The sequence below is a fragment of the Falco cherrug genome, chromosome 4, assembly GCF_023634085.1.
Source record: "Falco cherrug isolate bFalChe1 chromosome 4, bFalChe1.pri, whole genome shotgun sequence".
In the NCBI taxonomy this organism is placed as follows: Eukaryota; Metazoa; Chordata; class Aves; order Falconiformes; family Falconidae; genus Falco; species Falco cherrug.
Window position 1 is genome coordinate 67,811,320 of NC_073700.1, and position 26,404 is coordinate 67,837,723.

Consider the following 26,404-nt stretch of genomic DNA (forward strand, 5'->3'; position numbering starts at 1 on the left):
TCTTCCCCCCCCCCGCCCCCCAGCCTCATGCTTACCTTCTCAGGGGCTTTTTAAGGGGGTTTATCAATGGCTTTTTTGCAAAGTCAGATGAATTATGTCAATCGGTTCCCCTGCCTAGCTATTTAGTTACATTTTTTAAATATTCCACTGGTTTTGTTAGACATGATCAGTTTTCCATTTAGCTATAATGCATATAACCCTTCTGTAAAAGTGGAATTCACCGATGCTCTTTTACTTCTCAGTTAGCAAGTTTTTCTGCATTGGCAGCATGTGAGCATGCACACTTTGGCAGGGTTCAGTGCATACAGTGATGAGGGCATTGTAAATACCTAGGCAAATTAATAATGTAGCACCAAAGAGGAACACAAGTCAGTTAATATTAATGCTAATATCAAAAGCGTCTAGAGCAGCAGACAAGAAATTTTTTCTCTTTGTCAGGAATAAAGGGAGATCAGCAAGGGCCATGTATATAGATCGCAGAGCTTGTCTTTAAAAACACGAAATAATTTGGAAAAAAAACATTCTACTTCCTCTTCTTTAAAGAAATCAATGCTAGTTGTCTCTTTTTGACTTAGTAAAGAAACTAGAGATATGCCCCTAAGCCAGGGCTGTCAATTTCTGCTGACAGACCTTGATGAATATAATTACAGAGCACCTAACCCGAGCAGCAGCTGAGGGGGAGAAGTTAAAATGAAAACCTAATATTGGAAAGAATTGATCAGCCTCCTTGCCTTTTCTCTCTGGAGCCTGCTCAAAGCTCATTTATTGGAAAGACTGATGGCAGCACGGAGACTGTGGGACTAGTCCGGGCTTGCTGTGCAATGCACTTAAATGATTAGGGAATATTGGACACCTTGGCTGGAGTCGGCTGTTTGTCCTCCCGTCGCGGCGCTGGCTGCCAGCCGTGCATCAGGGCAGCCCCGGCCGCGCCACTGAGTGCTGCTGATGGCGCGGGAGCCTCCCTGATCGATAGCCCCGTTCCTCCGCTGCCCTGGCTAAGAGCTGAAGAGACTAGTTGGTGCATATGTGATGACTAGAATTTAATTATATATCAGATTGATTTTCAATTACAACTTCAAGGAGCTGCCTGCCAGGATTTCAAGTTCGTGAGAAAGGCCCTGCGTCTCCTTTCTGAATTCTTTTCTCCCCATTTTCCTGCGCTATGTGGAAAATTTTACAGACTCTCTACCTTTAGCTCTCTGTCTGGGGATAAGCAGCTTCAAAGTTTCCACTAATAATGAGAAGATCAGCTCTATCTGAGACTGAACCTATTCAAAGCTGGAAGAGGAACTTTAAAGATGTGATATAAAATGAAAAGGTCTACTTATAATGGTGATTTTTTTTTCTTTAATGTAAGTTTCGCAGTGCTGACTTAAGAGGCAGAATCTACCTTCAAATGGAGTTTTTTTGACATTGGGCATAGCACCAAAGGGGTCTGAATTCAATCCAGTCAGTAGAAATGGGAATGTGTGAGTAATAAAACGTTCTCATTTTATAAACCCATCTAAACTAGGTCCTGGATGAAACTGGGAATATTCAGCATACGAGAGCAACTGAGTAGATCAGAAGCCAAAAGTTTTCATGAAGCCCTCCTAGATCAGTTTTGTTTCTTTTATGGGTGTTCTTATGGCTGTTAACATCAGATATTTTAATAAGACCTTCAATCAACTACAATCAGTATGTGAACTGTATACTGAGTAGCTGCGTGAAAAAATTGAGCTGGAGGTCAGGGGAAAAAAGATATCAGTTAAATTTCAGTGCTGGGTCTGTTCTGCTTACTCCAAATTAGGGAGACAAAACCTGCCAATAAACTCACACAGAAGTATTTTTAAATTATATTAAATGGAAATCTTCAGAAAACACAAACTTTTGAGTGGACTTAAAAAATGTTTTAGTATGGACAGAAAAAAAAACCACAACAACAACTGAGCAAATTAATAAAGAGCAGGAAAACAGCAGCAAGCAAAGGTTTTAGACTTATGTTTGCTGGGACTGGGAGTGTTTTTGCTCATGGTGTGGGTAAATGTATGTGACACAGACATCTCCATGTGCACTGGCATGTGAGCTCCATCAGGCAGTCAGGACACTGTATATGACTGAGAAGAGAGCAGCAACCCCGTCTTCCCCAAGAGCTGGAGGACCGCAGCCCCCTTGCCTGCAGGCATGGCCACTTGGCCCACTTGGCCAGCTAACCTGTCTGCCCCATACATGCACAGCAATACCAGGTAAATGCAAAACACCTTTTAGAAGATACACTGCTATATATGTATAAATAGGTATATGCTATACAGAGTAATAAATTAGTCCTGAGTTCTCTAGCAAACCCTCTGATTTTTATAGAACAAAATTTTAACCTGTTATTTCCAGGAAGCTGTAGAGATATAACTAACAGTAAGAGAAGGTGAAGACATGCTTTAATTAATCTATAAACTGCTAAATATATGCATTGTCCAGATCCTTTTGATGAGCAGTGTTGCTGTAATGTATTCCTATTTCAATGTTTTTCATTTTCTGAAAAATGCATGGAAATCTTGACAACGTCATGTATAAATTCCAGCCTTTTCCTCCTATCCAGTCACAAGCCAGCCACTCTCCTGAGACATCCTATCTCCAATGCAGATATGGTTCATGTTGACAGTTTTGAACCTGCCACATGGCTCCCCCTCCATGCTTTCATGATAATAATTACTTTATTTACTATATTTTTCCCCCCCTATTACCTTCTTTCCAAAAAGAATAGTCCTAGCTTAATTACTGTCACCATTTAAAGCTTTTAATTACCCTTCTTTCCCTTCCACCTATGTTTTTTAGTTCTATTCTATCCTTTTTGATCAGTGGGAGAACAGGTTTGCACATGATGTTTATGATCCAGGCACACCTTGTATTTATAATATTTGATGTTGGCAATTCCTGGTTTTTCATCTGTTCCCTTCCTAATAATTCCCAGCATTCTGTATACTTCTTGTGACTGTTTCCATCCATGAAGTTGCTGTTTAGATAAAACTGCTTACTGGAACTAACTTTCCTATGGATTATAGAATAATAGAAGAGCTCAGGTTGGATTTTGGAAGGCCATCAAACCCAACAGCCTGCTTAAAGCCATTAGATACTGGGAGACTCCCAAAGCCATCTCTTCTTCAAGCTAGACAGGCCCCAACCTCCAGCCTCTCCTTGCAGGGCAAGTACTCCAGCCGCGACCATCCTGGTGGCCCTCCACTGGCCTCACAGCTACCAAAGCCTTTTTATACTGGGGGCCCAAAACTGGAAACAGCGTTCCAGGTGTGGTCTAATAAGTACAGAGGAAGCCTCACTTTCTTCAGTCTGCTGGCTATGCTGCTCTAGCTATTTGTACAGTTGTTTACACAGCCCAGTCTCCTGCGCATGTCTTTTCACTTGTCAGGATTACGAAGTTCAACTGTCACTTTGCCACCCAGTCACTCAGCACTGTGAGATCCCTCTGCACCTTGCCAGTCGAGTTTGCTTTCTCTATGACCGTGTCAGTCAACATCAGCCTCAGCCCATTTCTCCAGATTGTTTCCGAATATATTGATGCACTATGAATCAAGTACCATGACAGTCTAATAACAGAATTTATCCTATTTCAATGTCTGGCAACAGAAGCAGCCATACCTTCAGCCAGAAAGCACTATTTCAGCTTCAGTCTTTCAAAAGCCTCAGCATCCTTCAAACTATTTACTATGTTCTCCATCCCTACTGACAGCATTTTCGTTTTAAAGTGGGCCGAGCCAGCACACAGAGCTTGCCTCTGTGGGCAGCCCCATTGCAACCATGGAGAAGCTTACAATAACCAGCATTATAGCCGGTGGTAGATGCACACAGGATGGGGTCTTCAGCACTCAATCTTTAGGGCTTAAGTTACAGTAGCGACACAGCACCTGAGTAGGGAAGGCATGAACAATAGAACATCTTGTCTGTGTCTGGGCTTCTGAACACCGCCAAGATCAGGTACACAAAGTTCACCTAATCAACAGGGTGCATCTGTAGAGCCAACACATGTGGCTGTAACAGATACTGGCCCTTTATGTGAAGGTGAGAAAAATTCTCAGTAGGGAGGTTGGGCTGTCACCGCCACCGCATCAGAAGTCTCTGTTACCACATTTGCTTCCCTTTCTCAGATTTCCCTTGAAAGCTCAATTGTGCTTTTGACATGGGGATGCTAGAACGAAAATGGAAATGTCCAGTGTTTAGAGGCAGAGGTCGCTTGAATACTCTCAGGAGCTAAGTGAGACAAAAGGAAAATATAAATTACTCTCTACTATGAGATTAAGAGCACTTCACGATTCAGGTTTTGTTCTCCTGAGGACTAGACTCCCCCTTCTAGCCAGGATTTCCTGAGAAGGGCACAGCACAGGGACTGCAGCATCAGTGCAGCAGCATCCTTCCCGAGGGAGAGTCCCATTCAGCATTTCACTTGTTAGAATATTTTCTCAATCAAAAATCAAGGATTAAGAGAAAGGATTTTCACAGAGAAACAAGCCCCTGGCAGAGTAGGCAGCAGGATGGTTTTGTACCTTATCAAATAGAGGACAAACCCAAGACACATCCTGAGCACTGCTGTGTTTAGTCCTCCAAAAAAGAGCAGCCCTACAGTACCAGCACCGCACATGTATAAGCAGAACAAAGTTAGTCTTAAGGATCAAAAGGAATTAGAAGCAGGTCAAAATCAGAAACATTTATATTTAAATCCTCATGGGTCATGCCTGTTTGCTGCTGAGAGGCTGCTGGGGTGTAAAATGGTCAGATTGCCTTTTTGCCTACAAGACCAGGCTTCGGAGGCTGCCTGCACTTTGGAAGCAGGGTCCCAGATTCCACAGCTTTTTATAGCCACCTTTTCTTTTGTCTCACAGCACATTGCCAATAATCATGTCTGCTGAGCCTAGTGTTCAGTTGCAGTAAAACAAAGTGTGTTTGAAAAGATGTTGGTTGGCTTTTCCTCCAAGAGGACTGTTCAGTGCTCTTCAAGGCAACTGCTAGAAACTCCTGTGGTGAGAGAAGATCCAGTTTGAAGATGTGGGCAGTGCAGTTACACACATCCAGCTAATGCCAGCTGGTTTATCTTGTCTTAAGTCTCCTGAGCCTCCTCAGTCTAGAATGAACCAGATCAGACCCATCATGTTAGTGTGTTTGCTAGTTGCCTGACGTAGACAGGCTCAGCCATGTTCTTATCTCAAAGGAGAGTGGTCAGTGCACTGCCAGAGTGTCACCTGCTGGAAGCAGAACATTCTCTTCCTGTTTGGTGGTTTCCCCTCCAATGCCAAAGCCCTCCTTCATTTTCGAGATCTTAGGCTTGCCTCATTTTCTGAGCCCCCAGGCACACATTTTTCCAGTCCTTCTGCCCCATGTCTATTCCCTGATCTGCTCTTTCACTACTTCTTTTGCTTCTTCAATTATCACCTTTCTGAACCTGAATCTCAAAACATAATTTCCATTTCTCCACTTACCAGAAAAAGAACCATTTCTCATTACACATTTCCCACTTCTACCACAGTTCACTCTTCTTGTCTTGACTTAGCTTATATTTAATCTTTCTGTAATGTACAAAACTTTCTCCCACTGCCCAAATTTATGTTACCCCCAATTTTTCCTGTCTACTACACTTCTCATTGTCAATTTTTCCTCTGGCTACTTTATAGGGAGGGTGCTATATAAAACATTTATTGTGCTGTATCCTAGGGAACTGGCTGGGTTTAGTGTTATCAGTGGCATTATTAGAATGAACAATATTGTAAGGAGGTTTGATGGGAATTACAGAAGCCAGGTTACAGATCTGCTCACATCAAAGAGGGAGACAGAGAGCTTATAGCGTGGGGAAGGAACAGATGACCGCATCCTAAAAGCCTCATAAAGGATTTCTCTTTAGCCTTATGTAATCTGAAATAATAATAGGTCCTTATAACCCAAACCTTTCTGTCTCTCCTACAGGCTAATGAAAATTTTCATGTGCCTCTTGCCACCTTTTACATTCAGGCTACAGAATGAATATTTCCAGAACCACTTTTTTCACTTTGTTTTCTCCCCTTATTTACCTGAAGCCACTGTATAACCCAGCAAATACGGTCTGCATGTGCTAGTCACACCACACTGAGTATTATCAAGAGAAGATAATATATGGCTTAAAAGAGGCAACGTCACTAAGTAGCATTAGCAAAGCTGTGACACCAGATTTCCAAGGACAGATTTGGAAAATCAGTCTGCAATTCTCAAGCAATGACTGGCATAACTGAACAGAAGCCTGCCTTGAGGAAGAACAAAGTAGAAGTGCACTCACTGCAGCTGAAAATCTGTAATGACAATAAGCTAAGACCAAATTTGACACTGTTCTCTGCGTGCATCAGATACTTGGATCTGTGTGCAGAACCTTGCAGGATCTGGTCCTGTGGGTTCCCTTTGAAGCTGGAAAGGAATAAGATTCTCCTCTATTCCATGAAAACAATCCTGTTTCATATCAACTCCAGGGACTTAGCCTGCTCGTTGCACCCTGAGGGACTCTAAACCAGGGGTCCTTCCCCACTGGTGCCATGGCCCCAGGGCTTCCCAGCCAGCCCTGCCAACAGGCTGCCAAGCTTCCAGGTGAAAAGCCTGCAGGAAAGCAAGAAGGCCTCTCCAGCAGCTGTTTTCTGAGCCTTTCTACCTTTCTATATTACTATTTTTACTGCAGGAGGCCCAGAGTTGGGAATCAAGAGCCCATATGGAGCTCAATCACATAGTAAATGTGTTGCCATCATGGCTGGAGGGGAACAGCCTGAAAAACTGACACGAGTGCACTTAGAAAAGCAAACAAAATTACCCCTTCTGTTTTTAAGAAGTCCTGCAATTTTTTAGACTGATTCATGATTTTCTTGCGAGAGACTGTATTATTTGGGAAGGAGACAGTCATACCGTCTAGCACTGGGCAGCCAATAGCCCTGCCTTGAAACACCCTTGGAGAGACTGCTCCTCTTTGACTGTATAGGGAAATTTGGCTCCTTAGAGTGCCCTGAATCATCCTGTAATTAACTGTCTGCAATGAGGATTGCAAAAACGCATGTGATGTTGGAATATTTGCATCTGACAAAGCTGGTATGAGTATGGATCTGAGGAGACTCTCTGCTTTAAGAAATTCACCATTCACCAGTGCACTGCTGTAACTAAATTTTGTTGGTGAAGAGACAGTGGGCATCAACCAAAGCCATTTTGCCAATAGGTATATGCCCAAATGAAGTATATCATCCCAGAAAAGTACTTTCATGCATGCATAACAGAGTCTGTGTTCTGGATTTCTTCATATAAAAATGCCCCCAAAATCAAAACCTCGGTTAACACCACTGTCAGGTACAATGTCTCAAGCTTAAAGTCTAAAGATGGGCAGAGATGTCCCATGAGCCAACTTCAGGAATTGCATTGCACAATCCTGTTTTACCAAAAGCCTGTTACCTGACATCTGTTTAACAAAGAGGTTTCAGAAAAAAAATTGAAAATGGGTCAGTTTCTTATATGCCACAGCCTCAAATTCAGAGGGTAAAAAAATCATGACAGTTTAGTGACATGGCAAATTTTGAGGCAAGACTTGAAACCACTTTTGTGACTGACCATTTTTATATCTCTGTTTTATGTGTGGGCTGCAAAGAAGTGTAACTGCTTGCAGAGAAGTGACGTGTCAGAGCTGAGAGTTGTACCCAGGCTTCTCCAGACCCTAACTGGACCCTTCTTCTCTTTTGTCTGATACAAGGGATACTTTCGGGTTTGGGAGTCAGTTACTTCCAATAAATTACTTGGTGGGGAAGGAGGGAGGATTGTGGGCTTGTGGGCTTAGCCACAATCATACAATAATAAAAAATATATATATATCTAGAGAACAGCAATAGATACCCAGCTTCAAATCCTACCCTGAGGAAGTGGCACTAGAAACTGTCAGAAGTGACTGGGATCTGGTGGCAGCTGAAAGTTCCAAGGAAGGAAGACAGAAGAACTAGGAGAGATAGTATAGCGTAGCTGGCTCCAGTCCTGGATAGCAGCTTCCATGGGAGGTTAGAAGCTTTTTTGCTTCCAGGGAAGAGCTGTTAAAATTAACATTAGACATTTGAAAACTTTAAGATCCGCCACAGTGGCAAAATACCATTTTTACTTTTTGATATTGTTCCTTACATTGATTTATGATGAGTTACCACAAAGAATCTTGGCCATTGAAAGTCTATTTACTGTTCATGCAAGACAAACCCCTAACAGTAACGCAGTTTTTCTAAAGCCAAATTCAGCCATTAGCCTGAAGGAGACCATCAATGTGAACCAAATGAATTCTCTGCCCATGAGTTTCAATAAGTTTGGGTTTTTTTCTTTTAAAAAGTTCTTAAAAAAGAAGTTATTTTAGGAAATAAGTGCAAAATAAGTTTTATGTACAACTGAGAGGTGGACATTTATGGTTCATTTCTGGGTGAACTTTTCTTTCTCCTGCCTTAACCCTTTTTTTTTTTTTTTTGGAAGAAAACAGAAAGGTAAATAAGAGCACTGTCACAATCAGACAGAAGAGCTGGAAATCTGAAACTTTGTCTACAGAGCCCAAACACCAGCCATGATTCATGTTCCACTGATGCTGCACACACTGGAAGCTGGGATGAGCACCAGCCTCTGGCACGCAGCGGTTGGTCTGGGGGGAGAGCAGAGATGTTGCAGATGAGTAGACTCCACCCAAGGGCACACACTGGAAATATAATGAAGAAATGAGCAATGCGCATTAAAGTGTACAAGCCATCTTCGTTCTTAGGAGCAATTTGTGTTGTAGGAAAAAGCAAAATCATCGTCTATAACAAAGCATCTCAGTTTTGTTGGGCTGGGTTATTAATGGGTGAGTGGTTTTACTCTGGTGGGCTCTGGTCAATTATTGCTACATTCATGAAGTGGGTTTTGGGCACAAGAGAGCTGGAGAGGAGAGGATTCCCTAATCTTTGCTATCTTGTGTATTTTACAGGATATTGAACACATGCTATGCCCCATTTTATAGCTATATCTAGCCATGTCTATAAGGATTGTGCTCCTGATCCTCATCCCCATATGGAAGCTCCTGAGGGTCAGAGCCCTCACCTCTAGCATAAGCTGGATTGAAATGTTTCCATTTAAAACTGGAAAGGTTTTTATAGAGAGCAGCTCTGTAATTTTTTAAATAAAAAACAAATACTTGAAAACTCTCCCTTTCCCTAACAGAACACGTCACCTCTTCATGCTTCCCTGCAATAGGGATCTCCAGCTGGACATCATTCCTCACAGTATGGGGTGGAGAGGTTTCCCTGTGATGCAGGACCTTCTCTTGTAAAGGAATTTTCTGCACACCCCTCACACCCCTTTTTTGAAAATAAGCTCTGGTCCAATCTCACACCCACTGGAACCAAGCAGAACCACACAAGGCAGACTGCAGGCTTTGAATCAAAAGCACAAAAAACACCTCACTCTTTTTCCCTGGCTCTATGACTCCCTTCTGCAATTTCTTTTCCAAAACAGAAGGAGGGAATCCCACAGCATGCAGCTGTGACTCGCCTTTTCCTTTCCCTCTTCTCCACTGAGGTCAGGAAATAAAGCAGCCTGAAGCCGTGCTTGTCCCACACATGCTGATGCATCACAGAGCAGCCTGAGGCAGGATGAGCCTCTGCAGCTCCTGCATGGCTGCCCTCCCTCAATGCGCGAGCAGGACAAACAGGACCCATTGCAGCATCCTCTGCCGAGGCTCTGAAACAGATACCTACACCATGAAAGGGAAACTCAATCACATCACTGATGCAGCATCTTTTCCTGCTCCAGCATCAGGGAGGACCCTGGTAGGAAACCTCCCAGGCAGCTCTGTGTCACAGATACATTTTTCTTGTGCTGATTTTCCCTTTCCTCTTCAGGCAGTTTGAGAGATGCTATTGCTGACATCACCGCCGCAAGGCATCCCAGAACCCAGATTTTGCAGATCTGTAAAATAGAAGAACTGAAAGTACATTTTTAAAGCCTTAGCACATCTGTCATTCAAGGACACAGAAAAGACTTCTTTGTAGAAAGATGGGAGAATTAAAAACCATAAATGCTAAGAGTCACAGCTGAATATTATTTCCATGACCCGTTTTATACCGAGGCTAAATCTGTCTGCTTTAAACAACAGGAGATAAGCAAGCACCTCTCCTGAAACTGGTTATGCCTTTATTTATTGTTGCCGCAATGCTCGGGTGGGAGGCAGGGATGGTTTAGCAGGGATTAGCCCTCGGCTGCCGGCACTCCGTCCATCATTGCTATGCATTGCTGGGGCGCTGGCAGGGATGGCCGCTCAGCCGCTCGGACCGCACCGCTGCAGGTACCTGTCCCGGGGGCACCTCACCGTCACCCGCTGCCATGCTTTGTCCTCTTTTACTGTCAGAAATGACCCTTCTTGCTCTGCACTTACCATTAGTCTCTCGGGGAACTTTGACAGGGCCCAGGCTTACTCTGAAAGAGATAAAAGTGAAAAGGTCACACCTCTGGGTCAGAGGCTAAAAAGCAGATAAAACACCCTGTCTGCAGAAGCAAAATGCAAGGGAACTCAAGGCAGCTCCCAAGAAAGGGTAGCTTGCAGGCTGAACTCCAGTGGGATGTAATGCTCTTCTTTTAGCAACTCTCCCCCCCTTTTTTTTTTCCCAACATGGGTTAACAAAATATATTTAAGCACAAAACAAAATAAACTCAAATGAAAAACCCAGCCTGCCTCCTCTCTGATGGCTGATTCAATGGAGACTTTTGCTCTGCAGGGTCATCTTTTCATCTCTTACTGAGGACAGAGGAAAAAATATTTTTGAGCACAGGAAAGACAAAATCTGTATTAAATGTCTTCCTTGAACCAAACAGGGGCACAGCTATTCTTCTGACTGGCGACTTTAAGAGGACTTGGAACAATAAATCAGAAAATGTCAGCTTTCAGTTAGGCTGGTTAATGAAGGGGAAGAGTGGTAACTTGTGGGAGGGAAGAATAAACCATGAAAAGCAAAAACATAGATAATATAAAACATATGTAAATGAGGATCTGTGGAACCTCTTTAGTGTATTTAGCAAGAAACTATTAGAATTTCTATAAGCAGAAAAAGCCCAGCCAGAGTGAGCCAGATGCACACGCATGTGGACTTTTACTTATTGAGCCACAGACTGAGAGAAATTTTGTTCAGGTCCCTTTGGATCTGAACAAAGGAAAACAATTGTTCAGGTCAATTCTTCCAGGTGAATCAGAGCAAAAAGGGTGGCTAAGGTTTGCATGTGCACGTGTGAAGCAAGATCCCACAGCAGCTCTGCAGAAATGAGTGTGCCTGCACAGAACCTACAAATCTACATTTGCAGACAGCTCCAGTTGCTCAAACATTAACCTTAGGTGATCAAACTTTTACAGTTTCCCTTCTTTTAGTTCATATTTCTTCTGTGTGCTGCTACAAACAGATAATTCTGAGGGCACTGTATGAGGCTGGATGTTCTCTCCTGTGTGTACTGCTAGTGCCTAGTTTCACGTAACCCACAATCTGCCCTCTTCAGCTTTATGCCCACGGATCCAGGTCTGCCTCCCAGTAAAAACCGTGAAGGTTTTGCCATTGACTTTGCTTGATTTCCAACATTTCTCCCCTCCTTCAGGTTTTGTTTTTTTTTTTTTTTTTCATTCAGCAGAGTTTTAAACCCTCCAACTTCTCTGCATAAGGCCAACACAAGGAAGGAGTGAGAAAATCCAGTTTTCATCTTAACCAGGGCAACTGCTGAGCCATTAGAAACTCATGGGGGTTTATGAGGCCCCAGAGCACTAGAGAAAGGCTGACATGCTATCGTATGCAGAAATGGAAAATTTGGGGAATGACCAACCAGTTTAACCTCAGCAAGATACTTGAACACAGTATTAAGCAACTGCCTTACAGCACATAGGAATAACTCTGATAAAAAGAACTGGTTAACTTGGATTTGTGAAGACGAAGAATGTCAAACCACAGTCTCTTCCACTGAGAGAGAAAATGTTTTACTGTCTGGAAAAGGATCCATAGGTTCAATTTTGAGTTTAATAATGTGTTTTCTGACATTTCCCTTGCTAAGGACATAGTTTTAAGCAAAAGTACTCCAAAATGGGTGCCCAGCTGGCTGAAAAACACAGTCAAGTAATAACATTCAGAACACCAGTATCCAACTAGGAAGTTGTACCTACCAGAGTACTGCATCTGCCTTCCAGGCTTTCATGTCCTAGCTTTTTGTTCTAACTTCACCAAGTGTGCTGCTCACAGCTGTATATACCAAGAGCAATGGTTTCAACAAGAAATTAATAACATCACATTAGCCATCTCCGCTCCCTCCAGGTCTAAAGTCTGAAGGGATGAATCGTACTCCTGGCTTTTAAGGTATTTTCTGTGCATCTGTGCTGGGTGTCAGAGCAGAGCTGGCTCCCAGATGCCCAGCTTCCAGCTAAGCATTTCACAACACACAGGTAGCCCTTAGGGTAGATGCCACCAGACTGTGGAGACCACACCTAGGTTTCTCTGAACTCCTGTGACAGAGGAACTTATTCTAAGTCATAAGGAAGACTATAAGAGAGTAGGATGTAAATTGAGGTCTCCTAAATCACGGGCTATCCCTCAGCCATTGGACTTGGAGGGAAAAAATATATCATTTTTAATATGGGGGAGAAAAAAAAAAAAAAAAAAAGCAGAGATGCTTGTTAAAACATACTTTGCTGCAAACTTCATTGTTTGAGGTGGTAAAAGAAGTTTTATTTTCCAGGTGGTGAAACAGCCAGTCATGCTTTTAACGCATCTAGGATTAGCTAGCCAATAGATCTGTGCAGTTAAAACCTGGATATGAGTTTTGTCTCACAATGATCAAAATACAAGTATCCAAACCAAGTGGCAGATAACACATTGCATAAATCATTACATTAAACGATAAGCCCTCTGGGATTCATTTTCCACATACGGCTGATCATTAAACCTCTTTTAGGTCTTTTAAGGTTATTCTGAACTTAAATCAATACTTAGCTCAGCTCTGCTGCTGTCCTTCACTGAAGGCATCCAAAGGACACAACGCTTTTCTCAAACATGGGGAATCCTCACTCTGGTTTAAACTAAAAACTCTTCATTCCGATTTCTGGAATATTGGACTGTTCCAGGAAAGCTCCTGAAATGAGTTCAGCAAACAGTTGCTCAACTCCCTCCTTCCCTCCCCTTTAATCTCGGGTGCTGACCTGGCCATTCATTCCATGTTTGCAGTGGTGAGCTCTGCAAACTGAGTTTCCATGGCAGCCCTAATCCATGAATAGGGCTGGCTCCATCGGTGGTCACTTAGGACAGGCTTTGTCCTCCCCATGTCCTGTCGGGGGCTGAATCAGGAGACAGACAACAAGCGCCATCGGTAAACATGACCTAATGAGATGCCCCGCTCTGTGACAGGGCCTAGAAAGGGAACATGTGGGGATACCCGCCTCTTCTGGGATTTTCCACTGAGGTCTCCCAACAGTTTCCTGCCTCTTTTTACAGACTGTTTTATTTAAACTACATTTCTAGTCACTTTTCCTTTCTTCTTTTCTTTTTTAGGTCCAGATACAACTGAATGAGCCTGGCAAAACTATGGTCTGGTTTAGCGAGGGCTGTGCCCCAAGCTCTCTCCTTTCTGCAGGTGCCAGGTTGTCCTGACCCCCTCCGCGACCGCAGGACCCCCATGGCATGGAGCAGGTTTCCTCCAGGGACTGAGGTGTCCCTGCAGGGCCCCTGCAGGGCCGAGAGCAGGACCCTGTGCTTCCAGCCTGTTCCTCCTCCGGGTGTTAAACAGCACGCTGATCCCCTGCTACAAACCCTTCCCCAGCTGGCACTAGAAGCTGCCTAGAGGGCTTCTGCAAATGAATTGAACAAAAATTAAACTCTACAGGTTCCCCAAATAGTGCATAACTTCTTTCATTTTATGCTGAATAATCACAGTCAATTCATCTGGGCATTAATGCGATTGCTTGCGAAACTGGCTATGAGGATGACAGCCAAACTTTTCCAGAAGATTAGGCTTTTCAAGCTGCTAAGCCATTAGGAGAAAATTATACCACATAAAAATATCCCTGAAATACACTGAAGCAGACAAGCTGTGTATTTTGAGTATATGTTCTACACGTTCTTTAAAGTATAATTTTAACTCTGTTCCTCCAAGATTTTTTTCCTTTGCTCTGGGGCATGAAAGTCTTGCTGTCCATCTCCTTTTAACTCGTTACGTGAGGCACAGCACCAAAGGTAGACGTGCTGGGCACCATGTACATACATCTGGCCTTTATGCACTGTCAGTCACTTCTGCAGTGTTGGGTGGGACTCAGCCTGTTACTTAAGGTCTGATTTCAACTGTTTGCCCTAACGTAACGCAGAACAGTTGTCACAAAAATGCTGATCATTATCTTCACTTACTGCAAATACATTTTGGAGAGTACAGAGGGCTGAGTCCTGTAGTCCTTATTTTGGGAAAACTCCCACCGCCTCCACATAGTTGATGTTTTACCCACAATTAGCAGCTACAGTCGATGTATTTATAGGAATTCCTCTGAAATCGAAAACACAGGCAGACTAATGGGATATAAAAGAAAGAGAAAGGAAGTGACTTTGGCCATGGAATGCTTCCACCCCATGTAACAGAGGTTGGACAGCTAAAGGACCCCTGGCTCAATGCCCTATCAATTACCTTAATCCCAACCCGAAGAGGAATGATACTAAACACTCCACAAAAATGCTTCCAAACATTGCCACGGCAAAAAGGAAAAGCATTAACCCTGCCTTCCCAGGCATGGCTTTAGTATTGGACACATTGCATTTTACATGGAGAAACACATGAACATGAAAGACATATCCTCCAGTGAAAAAATTGCACAACCTCAGAATGAACAGAATTAATCGTAGGGAATAATTACAGCTCTAAACAAGAATATTTATGACATTACATAAACACCATTAAAACAAACTGAAAGGCAATAATTTTTAGAAAGAGGAAAGGAGGAAGTGAGGCAGGGGGGACGAAAACCAATCAAAGTTTATAGTTGAAAAGATAAAAGCTCTCATGTGTCAATCATCTTGGAAATTGTTGCTTCAGCCATCACTTCTGCCTTGTTTACTTCCCTTAATAAAACAGGGAAAGAATTTTGTTTATAAAGTTAGCCAATACTTGGAGTTTAAAGCATTTTTCTTGAAAAGGATTCTTTCTTTCAAAAAGGATTTCTTCTTTCAAAAGCAAGAAGAAATGTGGAAAATTTCTTTCCAAAATGTTTTAACTTTTCAAGAAAAAACATTTCAAGTCATTATCATGCCAGCAACCCTCTTTTCTTCCTCCCTCCCCTTTTTCCCTTTTTCCTGAGGCAGGGAAGGATGAAGGGAAGAGAGAGTTTTCCTTTCTTGTTACTGAATGACAAAAATTAACACAACTGTATTTTTGTATTTTGAAAAAAATATAATGAAACAGTTGCAAAGAAAAGCATTTGGAAATTTTCTTTTGCAATATACTTGTAGCATTTTTCTAACTAATTATAGTTATTAGAGCTGGGGCAAGAGCTTGCTATGCCTTTTACACTCCAGATCTTATTCTGAAAATTTGGATCTCAAAAGTTGCCCTGGGCAGTGTCAGTCAGGGCTGAGCCTCCAAGGTCTCTATTGCCCCCCAGAAGGCTGAGAGCTCGAATGCCTGACAGAGACTGGGGGGGACCTTTGCCAGCCCAGGAATGGCCTGGCAGCTCCACTTCAGGAGTGGTGGTGTTACACTCCCTCGGGTTTGGTTAGACACGTCACTGGTGGAAGCAGTGCTTACATGTACCACAGGCACATGAAAGTGGTTTAGAATTGCTCTGTGAAAAGAAAGCTTTTTGGTCAAAATGTTGTTTCCTTCATTTTCTATTCAGACTTGGGCATACTCCAGCATCAAGAAAAGGATGGGAACAGAGAGCATTCAGAGCCATAAAAAGCACTATTACCTCTTTTAAAATTCCCTCTTTCAAGACCTGGCTCCTGGGAAGTGCAGCCCAACCTGCTCTGGTACTGGCTGCTGCCTCAAAAATGCATATGGGGCTTTCATGACCCAGGCGAGGAGCTGGGGATCTCAGCAGGCCGAGCAGGTGCCTGCAGTGTGGAGATGTCTGTGGACATTTCATGGGCTGGAATTCAACTGGAGTGAGCTGCTAGAGACACACCTGCATTTGAAAGCTGGGTGCACCTTTGCAAGGGCAGCAGAATTTTTTTTAAATGGGGTACCACAGCTACACCCTCCACACAAGCGTAAAACTGCTCTCAGCTGGCCACAAGCTGCAGGATCAATATCAAGCCTGTGATTTGTACACAAATACTGCAATCTAATTGATACACATGGGCAACAGATATGCTTTTGCAAATCAGCTACGATTACCAGGATCCCTTGCAGGACTCAATAAACAACGTCTGGCTTCGGGGCCACAGAACACACACACGGCTACGCAAACCTCCCAAACAATTTTCCACTCTGCCACCCAGGCTCCATCAGCCAAAAGCTTGTAAAAGAGCGTGCGACAACACAAACAGCTCGGGTTTAGCTGAAAGCCCAAAGTACAAACACTCATCTAGCCCAGCACAGTCTGCATCCAATTCCCGGTCTACCATAGGGAAATGTTTCACTTTCCAGGTTTATTCTTCAGTACCCTTAGAAACAAGAAGAGATTCCCTTTCTCCCCTTACCCAGGCACAATCCATCCTCCCCTCCGTCTCCTCAGAGCTGAAAGCACTTGAGTCTCATGGCCAAGCGTGGCTGGTCAGATGCGAAATCACATGCTGCAGCTTCCCTTTCCGTTTTCCCTGGTGCCATGCACTTCCCCACTACCCTGATTTACTCATCGAGGTGTTGGGGAGAGTTTGCTCTGCTAACTTCAGGAGTCAGGCAGCATTTCCTGAACCAGAATGATGGTTTAAGTAAGGTCCTTCCACTGACCTCCCCGTGACACCATGCTCATGAATAACCAGGTCTGTCGCTGCCCCTCATGCTTAATTTTCTCTGAGGAAATCTTCTGTTAAGGGGCAACAGTTTTCCATTTCAGTGTACAGCACTACCCAGCTGCTTGTTATTTCACTTGGCTGAGCCTGACAAGCTAATGGTATGTTTGATTTGCACTACCAGTTCCTGCTAGAGACATCATAACTTTTATTACAGACGTGGTTCTTGTTAGAGACTCAGTTGTCCACAGAAGAAAAAAAAAATGCACATTTATTTCAGTCAACTTACTGGTTAACTCATTATTTGCAAGCGCAGTGCTGGCATCTAGAACACAATCTGCTGCATTTCTTTATAGCATATTTCACTGTTGTTTATGCGGCAAATGGAGAGATCATTCTAGCTTTTCTTTTGATATGTGTTCTCTTTACTGTCCTAAATCCTTTGAGGATGATCATGTTTCTGATCACTAGAACATTTGCTGTAAACTTTCTTAGACACTGTGCAGCTAAACTCAGTCGCAGTTGCCACAGGGGGGAAAAATGGATACAGGGAGAGGATAAGCAAGAATACATTTAATTGGACATAGTTCAGCATGTATTTTCTGCCTTGTTTTTCCTGCTCATATTGATAAAGATATCAGAGTGTCTAAGGAACTTACACATCTGCATTACTCTTACATTGTCAGAAGTATTGCGTGTGCCTCCATTAGTAAAACTAATGCATTACGCTTTGCTAGAATAAAAAAGCAAACCAAAAGGACTAAACTGCCACTGTCCTGCTTGTTTTCAGAACAGAAAATGGATATTTTAATGAGGAGACCACTTGGATTATGAATCCGTTTCCTCATGACATCCTGCAATCCTTTCCTCCTTTCTGCATAGAGCCTCCACTGGGGACAGGGCAGTACCCTCCAGATCTGCCATCACACTGATCTGGAGCACCCCGATAGGAACACCTCTGTATCTCATGCTCAGCAACGCAGATGGAAGGAGCCCAAACCTAAGACTGCTTATGAAAACTTTGGCTGCACTTCCACTCCATCTCAGTTTAGTCACCAGTAAAGAAGGGATGGTATTCGCACGGATCACCAACACTGCAGCCTTGTGCAAAATATGCTTGGTTAAAATACAACATATACAAGCAAAAAATAAGTAGGCTCATACTGTTAGCTTTTCCTCAGAGCTCAGGTAAGTTAGTTACATGCAGGACTGCCAGTGCAAGACACCCATTTGCAGTATTATCAGGGATTGTTAGTTTCTCATGCAGAATTTTCTCTAATAAAGGCCCTTTAAAACTCCTGAACTCTTGATCTTCAGAACAGCCAGTCTGCAGAGCATTTCTTCCAGTCTTTGAAGTTGCAGCTCTCATAAAGCTGACCAGTGCTGTTTGTGGGGTTTGTTTTCTTTCCATATCTCTCCTTCTCCTTTAAGACCAGACAGAAGATGACATTATTAGCAGGCTGCTCACAAGCACCTAGTAGTTTAGGGGCAGGCTTTTTATTTCTGCTTTCAAGCAGAGATGAAAGATTGTAAAAACCTCTCTCTTTTTTTTTTTTTTTTTTCCTTAGGGAATTACAGCTCACAAAAGTTCTTATAACTCCTTACAGCAGCTATTTTACTACTCAGGGAGGATATTTACTAGGTCACTTTCTTCCTGCAGCAGGCCTCAGTGTTAATAAACGGTGTCTGTGAGTTACTTTATGCTCTTCATACTTTATTTTGATCTAGCTGTGTGTTTAAGGAGCTAAAGAGAGTGTGTCTTGATGAACTACTTACACCAGAGTTTGCTCTAGGCCAAAATGTAGAGAGGGCTTTCTTCTGGGTTTTTTTAAAGTTTTTGTAGGTACATTGAAATCTGAAAAATGGGGCGAGCTGCCAAGGTTGCTCTGTGAGTCTGTTAGCTTCTGCTCACTCAGCATTAACATCTGTCTTCACTAAAGTGTTACTGGACCCCCGGTACACTACACGGAGTGAGCTCCAGAGGCACTTATAGAAAGCAGAGCTCAGGGAGGGGGGAGACCCGCGTCCCCCAAGCCCCCAACTAGTAGCACTTTTTCAGTCAAATGATGGCACAGCTTTACTCCAGAAGGCTCTGTCCCAGATCCGCATGCTGGTGAAACATAATTCCAAAGACAAGCACGGGGGAGAGATGGGGAGATTGTGCTGAGAAGAACCAGTACCTGGATGCTCCCCCTCAGACTTTTGTCCCATTCAGAAGGTGACATAAATTACAGCAAAGATTTCTTTCTCTTTCCAAACAAGAAGTCAGATGATTTTAGTATATAGTTCAAACTCAAAGTGTAATACCCCTGGAGGCCAGTTACCCCTAAGCCCTCAAATGAGGCACAGTCATTACAACATCAAGCTCAGCGCTAACACACCCAAAGCAAGGCAGTACCGCATGCCTCTCTGGTGAGGTTGCACAATATCTTTGTACCTAATTAACATCTATGTGTCCCTCCTATAAAGAAACCAATTCTGGATAAATGTAAATACATGAGTCTTACTCAGCCCCTTTCAGGTTCTATCAAGGGGGTGTGGGGAAAGTCAAATAACCCAGCCCCCACCCCACCCCCAGTGCTTGGTTTGAGTCTCACATGAGACTTGGGTGCTCTCAGTGAGGCTGAGCTCATAGGTAACATCCAGCAAGTCAGTGAACTTGGGATCATATCCCTGAGGTGACAGCAGCATCCTGCTCTGCAACCTATGCAAAACCAAACAAGCTGCCTGGTAAACAGCAGTGCACTTCTGAAGGCACGTCTTCGGCATATGTACCATCCCATTTTAAAAAGTAAGGTCCAGCTTTCTATGAGCTGACAAATTTCCAGGTTTTCCTTTGTGTACTGTGTTTTACATGCCCGCCATACAATCAGCAGCTCCTGGATTTGTGGATTTATTGGCTGTGACCAGACACAGGCTAAGTAAGTAAACAGATTAATATGTATTAACATACTGCATTCGTTCAAAGTTCAGGACTTGTGCACACATGTGAAGGTGGTATTTATCCATGGTTGTTACTGAGGAAGCTGATTAAAAACAGGATCATGCAAAGTAAGCAGTGCAGTGAAAAGACAGCATTAAAACATTTTTTTGACTAAAATCTCCAGAATAATGGTTACCTGATTTAATGGCTCATCAAACTATAGCTCTCACATAATCTTCAAGGGTTTGGTGGTTTTATGTTGTAACTTGTAGCTGACGCTGCAAGAAGTGAGAGTTCTTATGAAATTATTTCTGTATTGTTACCCATAAAAACCATCCTTATGAGAAGTCAGAATGCTTCCTCTACAAAAGACAAAGGAAGAGAAACAACAGTCATATATTGGCCACTTCCTAATGAAAAAGAGGCCTCAAAACAGAGACAGGGACTTACAATTATAGCACTTTTTTTTAAAATTTTTTAGCTTGTAGTCTTGAAAAGTTTGGATATTTTTTGTCTAAATATAGTGGGACAGTAAGTTAACTAAGCCCCCATTTTATAATAGCAATAAAAAGCTCCAGGTGTGTGTTAACACTTTCAGAGCTGTGGGTGTTAAGCACAGCGGTATGAGCTGCCACCTCCCCCCCACCCCCGTCCCCCCCCCCCCCCCCCCCCACACCCCCCCACCCAGCAAGGCTGAGCAAAACTCTCGGCCGGGCTCCCTGCAGGGAAACGGCGCTCCCAGCCCAGTTGCCAGAACAACACAAGGATGCATGGCCGAGGCTAAAGAGGGGGCGACTTTTTAATGTTTGCCCCCCAAAAAACTCCAGGGTTTATTAAGTAATTTTAAATCCAAAACCTGGAATGAATCAGGAATGTGGCAGTTTTTACAGCAGGGGATATCCTGGGAGACTCCCCTTGCAGCAGCTGCCTGCCCCCCAGCTCTCAGTCTGAGGAAGAGATGCCTTACAGCCTGTGCAGCATGAGCCACCACTGAAACCCTGCCGCTGAGGAAGAAGACTCAATCTTCATCGAGAAAGTGACAAAAAGAATTTTTTTGTTGAAAATGTTTGTGAAAAGATTTTTCCAACAGCCTCTCAGCTGCTGTCCAGTCCAAGTGCTCTGGGATATGATGATCAAATTTTTCACTTCAGATCTTAAAAAAAACCCCAGCTACTTGTTTTAGTGCCTAAGCAGCAGCTTAGATCACTTGAGAATTTAGTGCTTAGACTTGTACTAGATGTTTTATGTGACACTTGCTTTTCAAGACCTGTGATTAAGCTGTCCTCATACCCATCAAGCAGCTTTTCAACTGGACAGTCTCTTGCGGGGTGGAAATCCTCACCATTAGCACAGGCATTTTAAGCAAAGCATTTGCTGATGTTGTTCTGCTTCTCTTCTCAGCCCAGACCAAACTTTGCGACTCCGTTATGGGACTTATGCCTGAATTTTTAAGCCAGGTTAGTGATTTAGAATGTTCACTGTCAGGTCTCCTAAAAAGCCTATTTACCAGAGAGCAGCAACCTTGATTTCTCTCAGTCTGGGTCTGATTTGACTGCAGCTTTTCCATACCTTACATAAGTATCTTTGCAACCTAGAGGTTAATCAGTGCCTTGTCCTCACTTACAGCCCTCCAAAATATCTAACTTACTACAACACACCACCAAGTCAACAAAGGGATGGAGGAAAACACATCTCAGATGTGCCAAGCACTTCCCTGGGATCTGAGAGGATCTGAGACCAGATGAGAATCTAAAAGTGGGTCTCCCTTTCCCAGTACAGGTGGATACAGTACAGAGCAGCAGGCAGGCAGCCCAGCCCTGGAAACTGTGCCCTGTGCTGTTTGCCATGCACAGTCAGAGGCACCAAGCACGCCCCAAGCCTGCCAGCTGGCTCACGCTCCACAAGCAAGGTAAGGCAGTGGCCAGGTAGGCAAAGGCTTCTCTGGATTTCCCTGCAGGCTGGTGATGTCTGGAGCAGGGTGGGGTGCCAGTGGAAATGGAGATGCTGTAGGGGCTTTAAGCATCTACAGGACTGGACAAAGCTGAACGTGGGTCTCCTAGGATCTGGCTGTTGAGATGAAGCACTTGTGGTGGAACTTGGGTGTTCATGGTGGATCTAGCCTTCACCACACTCAAATCTTAGATCAGTGAAAATGCGGGTCGATGTAGCTCCTGACTGAAGTATCATCTGGAATTATCATCAGAGTTTTGTTGTGACTCCATAAATAGCCTGTGACACCATGAGCACCTCTTGTCTGTCTTTTCCAATTAAGCACTTAAGAGTTTCCCAAGGTAAATATTAATACTTCAGAAAGCAAATACTAACATGCACAAAATCCTTTCCAACCTTTCTGCTTAAATAGCTATCATTTTTTAGTGAGGTCACAGCATCCAGTTTTCTATAATAAAAAATAAGCAGGATAAGTAGTTTTACTCCTGTCAAAACTTGAATGCAATTTTATGTTTTTCTTTGACTTACCCTATAAATATTTTTACTACAACATTCAAAGTTTATGAGATCTCTAAGACTTGTAAAGAGGTTGAGTAACTGGAAACCAAAGGCTAATACCTACCACAGGGACTTAGGGGTTTTTCTTAAGCAAGCTATTTATTAATATTAACAAAGGGTATTTTACTGATGATCTGTTTACAAAACTGAATATTGTTTTACCTTTCCGTTCCAGTGTAAACAAATCAATGAGGAGGGACAAACAGAGGCAAGCACCACAATGCCCAACAATGCTGTTCAAGGGATCTTTTCTCAGGTTACGATTTTCTGGCATTATCCCTTGAGCTGAGCTTCAGCAGTTGAATCGCTGCTGAGCCCAAGCGCAGCTCGGGAGCTACAAATCACAGCCACACTGGGCCAGAGGAAAGAACCGAGTCCACCATTTGTTGTGGATGCCTTTGACAAGCTGTGTCATTTTTCCTGTTCATGAGTCACTCACCAGGAGACTTTATCTTTTCTAATGCATTTACTATCTATAATTATAGTTGCAACATTTATCCTCCCATACGAGAAAATGTTACCATGCCTGAACATGACCAGGAGGAGCTGTGTCACAGGCCAGGAGGTAGGAGGTGATCTGCCCATAACCACTATGGCCACAGGAGAACATGCAGGTTTCAGCTCATCTTCTGGCACAGCAGAGGAGAGCTCTGTGTTGCTATTTATTTGCTAGTCACTATTTTATTTCTGCTCCCAAACCATGATTTACTGACTGAAGATTAACTATTCCAAAAAGTTTGCGCAAGCAGGCAACCCAGCCTTTTGTGCAAACATCTGTGGATAGCCATGAAATGAATAACTTGGGCCCAACTGAGCAAGGAGTCAAAATATTCACACACTTTGGCTAAGCCCAGAAGAGCAGAGCCATCCTTCCTCTGGCTGCCCTGTCTCCTGACCACCTTCAGAGCCTTGTGAAGCCCACCATGCCGCTGCACTCCTGAGGACAGCTGCTCACCCAGAATCACGGCTGCTCCAGACTCTGTTTCTAATCCTCCTTTCTTTACGGATTAACAAATTAAGCCTTAATAGGGTTTAAACCTTTCCCAGCCATAAAGCCCAGTACTGGATTCATCACACCATTATAGCTCCCTCCCTACCGACGTAGCTCCAGGGTAGATGGGGTGCTAAATCTAATCAAACAACCAAACAAGAAGATGATGTTCTTAACTGACCAAAAACTGGTAAAAAATCCAAGCTACATTCCTTTATGTATATATGCAGTCAGTTCCTTTTGCAGGCGTGTGCATTTGGGTTTTGTTATTGTCCTCTGTTATGCATCTTCTCAGCTAGTGGATTACATCTATACGCAAGACATACACCTGAAAGCTCCACTTGCATGCACTGTTGCATGTTCAGTTTATGCTGCTCATGACTAAATAATGTATGTGAACATTTCCTCATCTGCACAGCCTCTCTGTGGAACGGAACACCCCAAGTCCCTTGTGTAGGTCTGTGTTGGACCTTTAACAGACTACAGTCATCCAACTTAATCTGATTTCCAGCTGCTTATCAGTCACTACCTAAGGACCTCACCACCTCAGCTGCACAGCAGCCATAGCCAGGCTTGCTATTTTTCAGGCTGGATAGCACTGCATTAGTTTACAGATGCCATTTGGAAAAAAGGAGAACTGGAAGGGATTGCAAAGTGGTTATGTGATCTGACAACTTGTGCAGTGTCCAGATGAAGCTTCCACAACTGACATGAATCAAATCTCCTTATAAAATCATATTTTTATAAGTAAATCTCCTTATGAAATACCGTATTTTGGTATTTTGCCACTCTGACCCAGCGTTTAGCCACACAGATTACAGGAGAGAGGTTCACATTGTTCAACCCTTTGTTGCTAAAGCCTGTTGTGTGTTTTACTCAAGGATCACTTGAATCCAAGGCCTGCCCTTTCAGCCTTGGGAGCCCAGGTACATGATAGAAAGGGGGACCTAATATTGCAAAATGAAAGGGAAGGTTAAAACTGTGGATTTTAATAGAGAAAAATAATATTATTTCAATACATACTGGACCTGTTTCAGTGGCAGTCAGTGGGAAAGGACAGCCAGAACCCCTCTAAAACGGGCTTTGTCACAAAGGAAACTGTGCGGGGCTCAGCCTTCATGCCATGCTCTGGTCCGCTCAGTATAAATGCCATGACTGTGATAAGGGTAATGATTAATACGAGCACAGTGATGCCTGCACATCTGTGGCCATGCAGGCACACAGGCTTTGGCAGCAGCTTCATGGAGATATTGATTACGCAGCAAACAGAAGAGCCAGAGGAGGAAAGTAAGCAGACCTGGATTCAGTGGGTTTGCTTAGTGTGGCTTCCCATCCTAAGAGAAGTCTTTAACAAGGACAAGGTCCTGAGCTCTTGATGTGCTAGCCTTCCTCCAGTGGCTGTATAGGGATAGTTTAGACCAACTGCTTTGAAAATAGAAGGAGTCAGAGAAAATTAACCAGGCCATTGATAAAATGCTACTTTCTTCCTTTTGAGGTGGCAGTTCCCCTTTTCTTCTGAGGTCTGCTTTAGGACAGGAGAAGGCTTTGAAAACACTTCCCACCTTATACAATCCTTGACATGTGAGCAAAAGCACTTTGTTGTTAGGTGGTGTTAGGTGGCACCAGCCAGCCAGCAATTGATTGCCCTCACCGCATTTCCCGGCTGTCCTCCTGCTCTCGCAGTGCCAGCCCAGTGCAGGTCTTTGGCACATAAACATGGTTTGGACTCCAAAAGGCAATGAACAGGTGAGAGGAGAAACAATACTACTGAGCTGGGTGGTACGAGCTGGGGCTCAAAGGGTAGTCCCTAGTGAGCAATTTTGTCCTTCATGACCCATACCAAATTGGAGTGCTATCGTTGCATTACACCTTCATCTGGTACCTTCAAATCAGCATAAAAACACACTATAAAACTAATAGGATTCTGTGGTAATTGTTCTGCTACAATAAACACGCCTGACATGAAACGCACTGAACTTTCTGGTTTCTCTGGTGCCCGTTTCTTGAAGGGGATCATAACAGGGTGAGAGAGAGAAAGAATGGGAAATAACTCCGGAAAGAAAATTATCAAGGTTATCCGGGTGACTGATGATTATTGGATTATGATACCACAGGGAAATTAACATTTTAAAGGCTGGCCAAGCAGAAGTAGAAAAGCTCTCCAGCTTTTTCCAAAATAAGCAAGCTTTTCAGTGCGCATCTCCCTCTGCAGTTGGATGGCAGTGCAAGGCATATTTATTACTGCTCCGGTTTGCAGGCTGCCTGGGGTTTGTATGCTGGTCCCCAGACCTCAGGTACTTCCCCACCACATTCTTCTTCCTTGACTCACAGTCAGCAGCACCCTTTCCACCAACTGCCCTGAGGTGTACACTAGGTTTTTGGTGACTTTCCTGCAGACAGGACTGAACATGCCAGTTTTGGAAGAAGGCAACCAACTCCAGGATCTCCAAAGCTGTCCATGTAGGTTTATTATGTTGGCTGTTAATTCACTATTTTTTTCTGGTTTTGCAAAGAAGCATTCTATGGCTGCCTGCCACCATTTAAGCAGAGCTGACATCTGGTCAAGATGACCAAGGAGCAGCAAAGGGCACCCAGGTACAAAGAGAAGCTGACAGGTATGAAGCAATGTGGTGAGGCAAGAGTGGGAGACCTGCCAAAAGAAAAATAGCAATGTGCCCATAAAATGAAAACAAACATATTCCCTGCAAAGGGGAGCTACTCCTGGTCAGGAAGGTTTGTTGACTGCAAAGCAAGCCCTAGAAGAAGAAGTTTTGTTTTAAGGCACCTTGTACACACTGTCTTCAGATTCTCCAGTGTAGTGCTACTGGCTAGACTGGCTGTCAGGATCTCCTTTTCCTTTGTACAGGGTCACTGAGTTTGTCCTGAACCTGCTGACTTTCCTCTCTTTAGAGTGTATTTTTAGAAGTCAGAAATGTGCCTGTTCTTCTTTACATTTTAAATCAAAAAATCTCAGATGATTTGCCTCAGACATTCCAAAAGAAAAAAATAAATCTCCTGTGGCTTCATATTACATACGAAGTGTTTCAAGCC

At 43.4% G+C, this 26,404-nt stretch overlaps 2 long non-coding RNA genes across 3 annotated transcripts; one reads left to right on the forward strand and one right to left on the reverse strand.

The window, feature by feature from the left end:
• Positions 1-8,100: 8,100 nt before the first annotated feature.
• LOC114016715 (uncharacterized) lies at positions 8,101-16,865 on the reverse strand. 2 transcript variants are annotated; one of them, XR_003561359.2, is made up of 4 exons: positions 16,680-16,865; positions 10,412-10,452; positions 9,735-9,945; positions 8,101-8,698 (listed from the first exon to the last, which is right to left on the reverse strand). It is a non-coding gene; the product is annotated as an uncharacterized LOC114016715 (long non-coding RNA). The 2 variants fall into 2 exon arrangements; XR_003561358.2 differs by having other exon boundaries at positions 8,101-9,945.
• Positions 16,866-19,634: 2,769 nt separating this feature from the next.
• On the forward strand, positions 19,635-25,315 carry LOC114016716 (uncharacterized). Its single transcript, XR_003561360.2, has 3 exons — positions 19,635-19,852; positions 21,481-21,763; positions 22,538-25,315. It is a non-coding gene; the product is annotated as an uncharacterized LOC114016716 (long non-coding RNA).
• Positions 25,316-26,404: the final 1,089 nt, after the last annotated feature.